Genomic DNA, 12,312 nt, shown 5'->3' with positions numbered 1-12,312 from the left:
ATAAAGCAGGGTTGGCCAAGGAGTTCAAGGCACATCCAGGAGTGCAAACAGCTGACACTGACAATGAGCCTTAGGTAAGTACCGCTGGTCGGTGTTTCCTATGTGTCTGGGGCTCAGCCAGAAATGGACTTTGGCATTGTTGATTTTGGTAAAACTCAAACCATCAGGATATTCTTTCACCATTCAGCATGATGGGCCCTTCAGAAGGGAAGATAGACTGGGAATCTCTTAGTAGTACTTTTTCATGTTTGGGCAAGAATATGCACTTTAGGAAGTGTTACACATACAATATCTCTAAGACCCTTAAGGGAGAAATGTGATATTCCATTGTAGAGTTGACAAAACTGAGACTCATGCATATACAAAAAGCTTGCCCAGGGTCATTCAATCCACAAGACATTGATGGAAAGGATACTGCGATTAGATTTTCCTTACATCCATTCCTATAGTACGTCCCCTATCCCAGTGGTCGGCAAACTGCAGCTCGGCAAACTGTGGCTCGAGAGCCACATGCGGCTCTTTGGCCCCTTGAGTGTGGCTCTTCCACAAAATACCGACTTCTGCACATGGGCCACGAAGTTTCAATCGCACTGTACGTGCACGCCCGCACATGGTATTTTGTGGTATTTTGTGGAAGAGCCACACTGAAGGGGCCAAAGAGCCGCATGTGGCTCTTGAGCCGCAGTTTGCCGACCACGGCCCTATCCTAACACCCTTAGTGCTTCACTGCTATAGCGTGTTGTAATAATTATCTTCCAGGCAAGTTAGGACCTTGTCTGAGTTGTTTATCATCAAACCTTTAGTACCTAGCATGCTGTCTCACATCAAGAAGACACTCCATGAACACTGGTTAAGTAAATGAATATAGAGTTTCACCATTGGAGAGGCTCCGCTTACATGATTATGGGGTTGTGTTCAGCTGATTACAGCATAACGCTAATGAGGTCAAGGCTGTGTGTTGGGTTCCCCATAGCTTTGCCCTGTGCCCTAGTTATGGCTTTTCAACATGCTTAACAGACCCCTTGGGAATGGGACCTATCAGTGATCCAGAAACTTGGTGAGAATATGTGCCAGAAGAAACAATTCAAAGTGTGTTCTGGGAATGGCAATAGCATCTTCTATGAAGATGATAACTTATGTCATAGGCGTTTTGCTGTATCTCATCAGTAATGCGCCAGGTCAATCCCATTCTGCATCACCTGGTGAAGAAAAGCTATCTCTGATCTTGTATGATGATCTGCAGAACACAGCCTTGTCCGTAGAGGGGGTTACAGAGGGAAAAAACAGGCTTACTACCAATTGGAAGGAAAGAAGTAGGTCCTCCTTTTGCATTTGTTCAACCCTTATGCTTCCTTTGGTTCCTGTCGTGTGCTTAATATGCATTTCTTAGAAAGTATATAAAAATACTTCAAAGAAAGATTTTAATTTATGTAAGATTCAAGCAAACTGCAAAGGAGACTGGAAAGCATAATCTTGTATGCCCGGGAAGAAGAAATGGGATGGGCGAGCCAGTCTCTGTCAAAATCACTAAGCAATGTTTCCTCCTCCGCAAAAATCCTTCTTCTAAATTATTCCATCCATGCATTGATTTTTAAAATTCATATTAGTAATACTAGCTGACGTTTATTGACTTAGTATGTATCAGGCACTGTGCTAATCACCCATCATAAATTAATTTATCAGAGCCTTACAAACAACTTCTAAGGCAGGCACTGCTTATATCTCCATTTCACAGATTAAGAAAACGAGGCAAAGGGAGATGAGGTGACTTACCCCAGATTGCACAACTAGAAATTGGCAGAGCCAGGCTGGAGCCCAAGTCTATCTGATTCCTAAATCATCACATGATGCTGTGTTAACTGACATTTGGCTTCGTCCTGATAGGGCCACCTCCTTTGCAACCCTCTCCTGGGAAGTTACTAATTTTCCTTGTGTCTTATTCACTGCCCCTCCTCCAGCTACAGTGTGGAGACCAGGTTGACATTCTTTAGGCTTTTACTTCTGCTTTCAACCATCACTGTCCAACTTTGTTCCTTCCCGAGCCCCTCCTCCTTTGACACCCAGGGCTGGCTGTCATCTACTGAGCTGGTGGCCATGGCCATCTCTTCCTTGAAGTATTTAGCATCTGGTTTACAGCCTTCCTATGCAAGCCATTTTCTATCATTGTCTGAGCAACTTCAATGTCCATGTGGATATGTTCAACTCCACAGCCTTAGGGTCTCTCTGTTTTTCACACACAAGTTCACTTCAGCTCCTTTCAATGGAAACATCTGGATTCTGCTGTCACCAGGGACTGCTCGGCTTCTACCTCTCTCATAAACCTCCTCATTAACCTTCCGGAGCACTTCTCTACCTTTCTGGGCCATTGCTCTCTCCTGGCCTCATTTCACTTCTATATCCTAGAATCCATGGGCAACCATTTCACAAGGGCACTGAAGGAGTAAGGGTGGATAGTGTCCCAGGGTAGAAAAGAGTCTGAAAAAGGAAGTCAGAGATAGGGAAGGAGATTTCTCCTTCTCATCATGTTGTGGGGCAAATTCCAATGCCCCATCCCAGGCCTCCAAAATGAGATTCTTTGGGGATGGGCCTAGGAATTTGCATTTAACCTAAAATCCAATGTGATTATTATCCATTCTAGGATTTGAAGATCTTTGATTTAAGCTGATCAGAACAGCTCCATAAGTGGTTAAAAATATACCACCTCTCCTCTCCCTCCCCCCACTCACTCCAACTTGGATAGGATTCAGACTTGCCAATCAGTGGTGATTTTTCTTTGAAGTCCCTTAGAACTGATTCCCCTCCCTTCCCTGAAGGGCCTAGAGTGGGATAAGCTTACTTGGCTCAGGAACAAACAGAAATTCCACTCCAAACCCCCATCTTCTCCCTTCTTGCCTTCTCCCCACGTTGAGAAACAGCTTCAGTCCCTCCCTTTCGTGTGTCGGTGGAGAGGAGAGCCAGTGTGATCTGGAAACTGATTAATCTACAGGGTAGGCATCAAGAGATAAAAAAAATCCAGTCTTTTATAACTTCTTAAAACCTGCCTCAGGGAGAGGACAATAACTAGGCTCCCTGTGCTCTGAGGACCATGGTAGTTCCATATCTGCATGAGATAAATCAGATCAATGAAGTCCCTTCATACACAGCTCTTTTTCTCCTTGGTGCTTTCCAAACAGCCTTTCTGCTGCCAGGTCTGGGCAGTCTCCTCCCAGTGCTGGAAAGAAGGGGCGTTACTGCTCTGTTCTGGGCCAGGTGATTGGTATAAGTTGAAACAACACAGGGTTTGAACTCAGAAGACCCTATTCGAATCCTAGCTCTAATCCTTACCTGCTACATGACCTTGGGGAAGTCATTAAACCTCCCTCTCTATTTCCTCAGCTCTACAAAGTGAATGAGCCTATTCCTCCTCATCTTCTCATAGGGCTTTAAAGACAAAGAGATGATTTTTGTTTGGAGAAGGGTAGAGCTTGAACTATTATGAGCAGGAGTTGACATGAGCAATATTTTGAAGCGCCCTCCACCGGGGGTTCCATCTGCAGCCAACAGAAGGTGACTCACTGGTTGCCCAGCAGTCCATGAATATTGTCAAGGATCAGAATGCTGCCATTCTTGCAAATTCAAGAATGCCTTGGTTCTGCCAGTGAATCAGTGGTGCTCCATGTGGTTCTAGGGTGGATGGGCCAGTGGTCCAGGTATCACATTTAAGCAAACCTGTGAGAAGAGAAAGAGGTGGAAGGACAACTCTGCCTTCCATCACCTTCCAGGGGCTGAGCTATAGACTTTGACTTGATAGCTGCCAGTTTGTATCAAGAGATGGGAAGTTACTTAGTCAACTTTCCAATAGCTTTCAAATATACCAGAATAAAGTCTCAGGGAGTTAGGCACACCGACTGCTCAGGCTATTAGATGTTGAGGGACACTTGGCTCAACCCATCACCTGGCCTCTCCTCACCTGTGCCTTCCCCAATCAGAACATCGCCATCCAGGGTCTTGTTACCCCAGGCCCTTGAAGTTGGGATGATTTATCTCATCAACTGGTTCTGCAGTGCCAGGACTGACACAGGTTTAGTGGGATCTGACCCTTTCATGTTTTTATTTTTAAGAGGTTCATTGTTTTCTTTGCCTCAAAACAATTTTTTTTGTTGGCAAGGATTTCAGGAACCATGGCAGGGACTGTCCTTTCCGATAACATGACAGAGAACTGGCCACTTGGCTTTTTGAGAAAGTCTTAGCCAGGAAAATAATTACATCTCATCATTCCCACCCAAGCTGTAGGGGCCAACGGCTCTTCTTAAATGAAAGATGATGTCAGTTTCCCACTTAAAACCTTCCAATGGCTTCTCATTATATTTGGAATAAAATCTAAACTCCTTAACTTGGCCTTTGCCTACAGCCCTGGGCTCACATCGTACTCTCCCATGCTGGCCTTCTTCCTGGTCCTCAGATATAAGCCAGCCCCGCATTCCTGCCTTGGACCCTTTGCAGTGACAACAATTCCCCTCTTTTTCCTTTGCCAGACCTGGCACTTTCTTGCCCTCACATCCCTTCTTAAATGTCACCTCCTCAATCCTGACTACTCAACCAGTCGTTGCCTCTTTTTATCACATGATCCTACTTTATTACTCTGATATTTTTCATATTTACCTCCTTATTTCTGTCTTTCCCACTAGAGTGGAAGACAGAGAAATCACATTCATATCTATGTTCCCTGCTCCAAGGCAGTGCCTGGCACATAGCAGGTCCTCAAAAACACACTGGGTGGCTCTGAAGGAATTGCCTTTAAAACTGGGGGATCTAATCCTACGCTTCCTCCTATTAACTGGGCAATCAGAGCCTCATTTTCTTCCTTCTTGAAATGGAGATAATAAGACTGACTTTGAAGATGTGCATTTAATGGGAAAGAATATGGAAAAGTGCCTGGAATATAGAAGACACTCACTAATTAATTAATTAACCAATTAATTAATTGGGATCCTTTTTTCCCCCCCTCCTTTCCCTGCCCCTGGTTCTGTTACTTATGAGCTCCATGGCCTTGGGAGTCATTTTGTTCTCTGGGCTTCATAAGGGAAGGGACTGTTACTAGGTCATCAGCACAGATAGTCCAGGTTTACTTTGAACTTGGTGGAAGGAGACTAAGTATTTTTTCTTCTAACCACGTGGCCCATAAAGCTCCCCTAAGTTATGGCAGACTCTTCTCCCCTGCATAAATGATGAGCACGATGGGCACCTCGAAAGGAAGCTAGTGAAAGGGACCACCCTTTGAATACTAAGCGGGATCTTAATTTCTCCTTGAATTGGCAAGCTTTATATTATGGCCCTGCCATTGGCAGATAGGGGGGAAACCTTGATGGTGGCTGAGTTAAATATGGCTGGGATTTACAGTGGAATAAAAGGTGCCAGATTAATAGGGTTTCTTTTCTCTGAACCATAAATTGGAAGCTCTGGTGCCTGGTCGGCTACTAAATCTTCAGTCCCAAGGGCTTCCAGACGAAGAGCTCTGGGAACACCCAGCTGGCAGCTGAAGGTTGGAGCAAATAATGATCGCACAAGAGGCTTTGCCCTGCAAGGGGTGCTGGGTTGAAGGGCGAAGGGACCTACCATGTTGACAATGATGGCTGATGTAGCCTCTACACACTTGCTAAGAGGACTTCAGCCTTTCCCCATCATCTCAGAAGATGACCTGAGTAGAGGGCAGCTGACCAAGGGGGTGGAGACAGCACAGACCAGTGGCCTCATGGTTCAGCTTTCTGGAGTTACTTGAACAAGTTCAGTAAGCATCTCCTCCTCTCCCCCGTCATAGATGAAGGATGCAGAGAGAATGTAAACACTTTATTTGGGAAAACACCCTGCAGCATTTTAAGGAGCAAAGGGATACAGCAAATTGTCCTCACTTACTTGAAGTCAAAGGGTGGGGAGTGGGCAGAGAACAAGATGGAGATAGTTCTGATTGTTCCTCAAGACTGAAAGGCAGGAAATTCATTTTATCTCATTGCCACAATAAACTTCAAAGTAGGACTATGATCGATTTCCTTTTAGGAATGAAAGATCCAAGGAGATTAGGTGACTTGCTCAGAATCAATCACACAGTAGGGTGGCAGCAGCTGAAAGAAGAAACAAATTCCCTGGACACCCCAGGCCCCATGCTTTCCCCTTACAAGCTGCCTTCAATCCCAGTGTGTAGAGAGGAGTACCGGCTGTGGTGGGAAGATGTAGACATGGTGATGATGCTGGATTCCATCCTGCTGTCCAGCTTTTTCCAGGGCAGAAAACCAGCCCGTGGACTATGGGATTGGAATGACAGGAGCAGCATAATCCCAGAGCTGCTTCTTAGCAGGCATTGTTCACCCATGCAGTGCCTTTATGGGATTTAGAAGAGATGCCTGCTCTGGGGAAATGGAGCCCTTGGGGCAGGCCTGCATTTTAGCCTCAATTTGCTTCTTTGGCTATGTATTACTTTTTATTTAATTTAATTTTTGCAGAAAAAAATATACACATCCATACATAGCTGCCCTGCTAATGGGAATTCAAGGATTGGCTTCAGAAAAGAGACTCTTCAGCACACAACGTTGCCATTTACCTTTCACTTATTTCCTCTGCTCTTTTAAGCATCCCCTGTAAGGAAGTATCTGCTAGACACCCAGCCAGCCTGCTCAGTTGCCTATCTGGGACTTTCGGAGGAACCCCACCAGGCCACTCCATCCAGGCAGGAAACAGAAACAGCAGCAGAGGTTGGGGTAGACGTGCTGAGGTTGACAGTCAAGTGGGACCCACCCCAGACACCCCCTCTATCAGTGTCTCCTACCATCTTCCTGGTGTCTTCTGCTGTCTTCCCACCACACTTGGAGCGCCCCCAGCCCTTCTGTGAGCCAGCAGTCATTAAGCTATTTTGGCTAGATCCTCCATGGATGTAGCAGAATATTTATGTCCAACCTGCTTTTTTTATAAAAATGTCAACAACTCAGCTTACTTTTTTTGGCTGTTTTATTACTGCATTAAGAAGAAGTCAGTTTCTCTTACGGACAGGAAGGTGACCTTCTCTTGAATAAAATACAAACATTTTCCCTACTAGCAACTGTGCTTCTGAAGACCAAACTCTCCCAACACTGTGTGTGTGTGTCTGTGTGTGTGCATGCGCACACGTGCATGTGTGATAATTATTTTGGATGACCTTAAACTTGCACTCTAGTATCATATGAAAGATAAGACTAAAATAAAACTTTTGGGTGGAGGGCAATGCAAGTATGTTCTGTAGTTGGGAGAGACGGGGAAAGAAAGGAAAAGGAGGGAGGCCCAGCACCAGGAGTGTGGCAGAGTGGGACAGCAAACGTGGGTGCCAGGCAGTTGGACAGAGAGGACCACTGTGGGGTCCTATTTAAGTTTCTAGGAGGTAGTCTAGATCAGGATCTTTACTATGGAACAAAGTACCTGATATTCAAGTCACATGAGGGGGTCACCTTATTTGTCCCTAAAGTCTTCATTAGCCAAAAGTCCAGTGAGTTGTCCAGTCTGCAAGTGTTTCCTCTAAAGCAGCGGTTCTCAACCTGTGGGTTGTGACCCCTTTGGGGGTCGAACGACCCTTTCACAGGGGTCGCCTAAGACCATCGGAAAACACATAGATAATTACATATTGTTTTTGTGATTAATCACTATGCTTTAATTATGTTCAATTTGTAACAATGAAAATACATCCTGCATATCAGATATTTACATTACGATTCATAGCAGTAGCAAAATTATAGTTATGAAGTAGCAACGAAAATAATTTTATGGTTGGGGGTCACCATAACATGAGGAAGTGTATTAAAGGGTTGCGGCATTAGGAAGGTTGAGAACCACTGCTCTACTACCATCTAGATGCCCCCTGAGGCCATCTCTATGCAGAGGTCCAGGTCAACTGTAAAGGTGGAAAGAGATCCTGAAGAGACAGCTAGGAGATGGGGAGGAGTTGATGTACATGTGTGAAGGGGTTAAGTTGAGCAAGAGTCTGTTGTCCAGGAAGATCCAGTACTGATGTCCCTGTATCATAAATGGTCAACCTCTAAGGTCCTCCAATTAAAACTTGCCCCGTCAGCATCTCTCTGCCTACTTGTTGCCCCATTAAAAGCTCTTAACCTAGTCCAGTAGGCAAGATGGATTTGAGATATTTCTAAGACTCGCATTTTCTCAGATGGTGCATTCTCGATCAATAAACCTTCCCTTACTCCAAACTCTGAAATTTTGTGTTTTGGCTTTTCAAAGCATTGGGCAGGAATGAAGTCTGGTACCATCAGCAGCTCCTTGGACACCTCTGGAAACAGGCTGCTTGCTAGCTCAGAAGGCAATGTATTGTTTTTGTAGATCTCTATGATTCTTAGGGAGTTGTTTAAAGTGAGTCAGAGACTGAGTCTTTGTACATTTTCGACATATGCTGGTTCTCTCTGAAGGCAGCAAAGAAGCCTGCTCCTTTATTCTCTTGCCGTGGCTTTGGCTGTCCCATTTCTTCTGGCGCTCTTTCTTCAGCAGCCGTGACCCCGTGCTTGTCCCTACTGATCTGGAACATATAAAGTTGTGCTCAGGGCACAGGGCAGTGCTCCATGATTCAGGTCTCTCCTTTCCTCTTGGTCCTGTTCATGTTGAATTAACATGTTGAATTACCTACGTTGTAGGTAACATCCTTTCTCAGCTAGCTGCTATTATAGAAAAGTAGTTAAAAGGGAACATATCTCTGGTGGTAATATTATTAGTGATGTTTATTTTTTTTCTTTACATTTTCTTGTAATAATGAAAAATGTTTACAACAAAGAATGCCTTCCTTTAATAACCAGGAAAACACACACCGATAAAGCTATTTCTATTGTGGAAGAAAGGTACTGATGAACTAGTTTATAATAGAGTGTTGACAAACAGTACTGACTTAGAGGAACTTTATCAAATAGCTACTAAGTACCAGGCATTGAGATAAGTAACACAGAGCTGAACAAAAAAAATAACCTTTCCCTTCAAGTAGCTCCCAGTTAATTTGCTCAAACAATTATGTCCTATGAAAAGAAAATGCACAGGTTGCTATGGGAGCACCGACAAAGCGCAGTGAAAGTAAACTGGGAGAGCAGCAAAGAACTTTAAAAAAATAGGTGTTTGATAGGATAATGAGGAAGCGAGAATGAAACGTAAAGGTGCACTGACATGCAGGAGATCATGGCCTCTTCAAAGGATGTCCAGGGCCTTGGTGGGTTGGGAAGACGGGGTATGAAGCCGGGAGCGGCAAGAGCTGAGCAAGAGGGAGTTGAGAACATGGAGGATTTTCTGCTAGAAGGTTAGACTTTATTCTGTGTGCAGGTGTGTGGGATGGGGTGGGGTAGGGTGGGTAGGTAAGGAGGCAGGGAGAGTGAGCGCCTTTAAACAAGAAAAACTAATAACTTTGTCTGGAGAAATGACCAATAATGGTAGAATTCCTGGCAGCACGACTGTTAGTAGGAATGATTTCTCCTGAGTGAGGAGAAGGGATGAATGGAAGGGAAATATGCACTTTTCATCTTTCAAGTAGTACCACAGTTGGGTCGACTCAATTTTTTCTAGGTATCATATGAAAGAGAAGAATTTTCTCTTGAGCCTGAAGCTACAATTGGCATTAGTTCCAAATAACGCACACACCACAGCAGCACATCTGGGGGTGGCTTGTTCTGAACCATCACGTTGCTCATTGATGGATGCTCCCATGTGTACATGGGCAGTGCACCTGTTAATAAACTTCTGTGTGTTTTTCTCTTGTTAATCTGTCTTTGGCCAGTCACTTGGACAGGACTCCTGGGTGAAAACTTAAGATGGGTGCAGGGAAAAAAATTTCTCCCTTACACTTCTTATTATTTTTCTATCTATGAGGAAGGAAAAAGAGCCTAATGGGATTTGGAGTTAGAAGCAGCATGCCTCCATCACTGATTGATTATGTGACCTGGGCAATTTAACCTCTACCAGTACTAGTTTTTCTGTCGGAAATGCAAATGATGATAATTCCCACCTCACAGGGTCTTGTGAGGGTCAAATGAGATAATGGATGCAAAAACACTTTATAAATTATAAATTGTTGAATGCCAGCCACTAGATTAATATTCTGTCACCAGTCCTCCTATAAAGAGGACAGGATAGTTATCCCTATTTAACAGAGAAACAGGGGGCCAGTGGGGTTCAGTCATTTACCACAATTTTCCTGCAACTTTGGGTCAGGTCCGGCCTGGGACATGCAGCTGCACTCTGCAATTTCCCTACACTGTCAGGTCAAGTGCGCTCTGCTGGCCACATCCAGACCTAAAAATCTACATACATAAAAGCGAAATCCTGGGTCAGACCCTTCCTGCCACTTCACTGGGTCCTAAGTGCCTCTTACTTCAGAAACAGAAATCATTAAACAGAAGCTTTATTTTAATAGGCTTCAGGTCTGGCTTAGCATCTTGCATCCTTGGTCAATTTTCTCACATTTCTTAGTTAATCTGGGGGACAAGAAACTGTCCTGAGGTGGTTCATTTGCATAAAAACACTATAATTTGTAAATAAATGGTATTGGTTTTAAATGCAAAGGACCGTCCCTGAGTTAACAGAGAAGACTGACTTTGATGTTTCAAATAACTGCAACCCCTAATGTTCTGGAAATAATCTTTCCTTCTCTCCGATTACACCCATTTCAGAAGGAGCCCCCTTAATCCTTCTAAATATAGCCACCTAAATTTTTCCCACTGGTGCAGGAGGATTGGGTTGTTGGGATTCCTCCTTCGCTAGTGGAAGTGGGGTGGCTCTTGTGATATCTAGAAAAGGAAATTTTCTAAGACTCGCATGGGAGAATGAATATTTTTTATTTGCATAGAGTTACAATCCTCAGGTTGTAAAGTCTCATGTCTTTTAACCCAGTCCTGAACAAGGTGCAGAGGGATTTTAGTTGAGCTACAGACAAAGCCAGTGACCAGAGTTTCCGTTTTATGGTGGAGTTGAGTCCATTGTAGCATTAAGCTAGATTTAGTCCATCAGTCCATTGTATGGGTCTTACATGTCCATGAGCCATGTGGGCGAATGCAGGGTATGGGAGCTCTAGCAGGCCAGGAGTCAGGCATGAACAGCAAGAGGGAGAGCCAAGAGAGAGAACTCTCTTTGTTTAGGAGTTAAGTATCTCAGATTTCACGCCTTTGCAGTGGCCACTCTTATTCTGGCCACTGACGTGCTCCTAGGTGTGACTGACAGGTTAGCATCTTCCCACATTACTCAGACCTTATTGGGCATGTGTCTAAACTGCCTTTGTCCAGTCCTTTCCCCTATCGATCTGTGAGGGACAGACTTGGAGAATCTTAACTGCAGTTTTCTGGCAAAGTTGTATAACTGGTATGCCTATAGCAGCCGTGGGCAAACTACGGCCCACGGGCCGGATCCGGCCCGTTTGAAATGAATAAAACTAAAAAAAAAAAAAGACCGTACCCTTTTATGTAATGATGTTTACTTTGAATTTATATTAGTTCACACAAACACTCCATCCATGCTTTTGTTCCGGCCCTCCGGTCCAGTTTAAGAACCCATTGTGGCCCTCGAGTCAAAAAGTTTGCCCACCCTTGGCCTATAGTATCTAGTTTCCCCTTTACTCCTTTCCTGTTAAATAATAACCAGGTTATTAACAATATCACCATCAAGGACAGTTCTCTTTGCCTACAGGAAGACTTATTTGAGGGACAATTCTCAACTGAACAGGCACATTGAGATTCTACTAAGTACCAATCAGTTGGGAAACAAAGATGAATAAGACACAGTCTTTAGGAAGTTTGCAATTCCAAAAGTAGGTAAGGCTGCCCCATATATAATGGAAGGCAGAATATGGTGTTTTAAGAGAGCTGAAAAGTGCTTCATGACATAGAGACTATACTTGTTTGGGGGATTAGGAAAGATGTGTAGAGAAGATGGTTATTCAGTTGAACCTCCAAGGCTGATATGATTTCTTCATCAAGACAATTCTCCACTCTTATCCATACCCCACACTCACCTACAGTCTCAGTCCAGCTGCTCTACTCAATGCTTGGTATTTCACATTTGACAGTCCCTTCTTAGTGTCATGGATGAAAAAGGGGCCACATACCAAACCTGACGAGCTCAGGAAGGCCTGCATGGCAAGCCTTACAAACTCAGAGATCTAAAGTAACCACCTAGGATGGTCTGAAATGAAAACTTCTCAGCTAAAAATTAATCATCGTGGGTAGTCATGTCCTAGGCTGGTATCTTCCTTGATAAAGGTCAATCTTTACCTTACCTAAGCCTGTCTATTGTCTTTGCATCTACAATAACATGCCTTTGGAATGTCAGAGTAAC

This window comes from Myotis brandtii, unplaced genomic scaffold, assembly GCF_000412655.1.
Source record: "Myotis brandtii unplaced genomic scaffold, ASM41265v1 scaffold119, whole genome shotgun sequence".
In the NCBI taxonomy this organism is placed as follows: domain Eukaryota; kingdom Metazoa; phylum Chordata; class Mammalia; order Chiroptera; family Vespertilionidae; genus Myotis; species Myotis brandtii.
The sequence above is the reverse complement of the archived record's forward strand: the minus strand, read 5'-3'. Positions refer to the sequence as shown.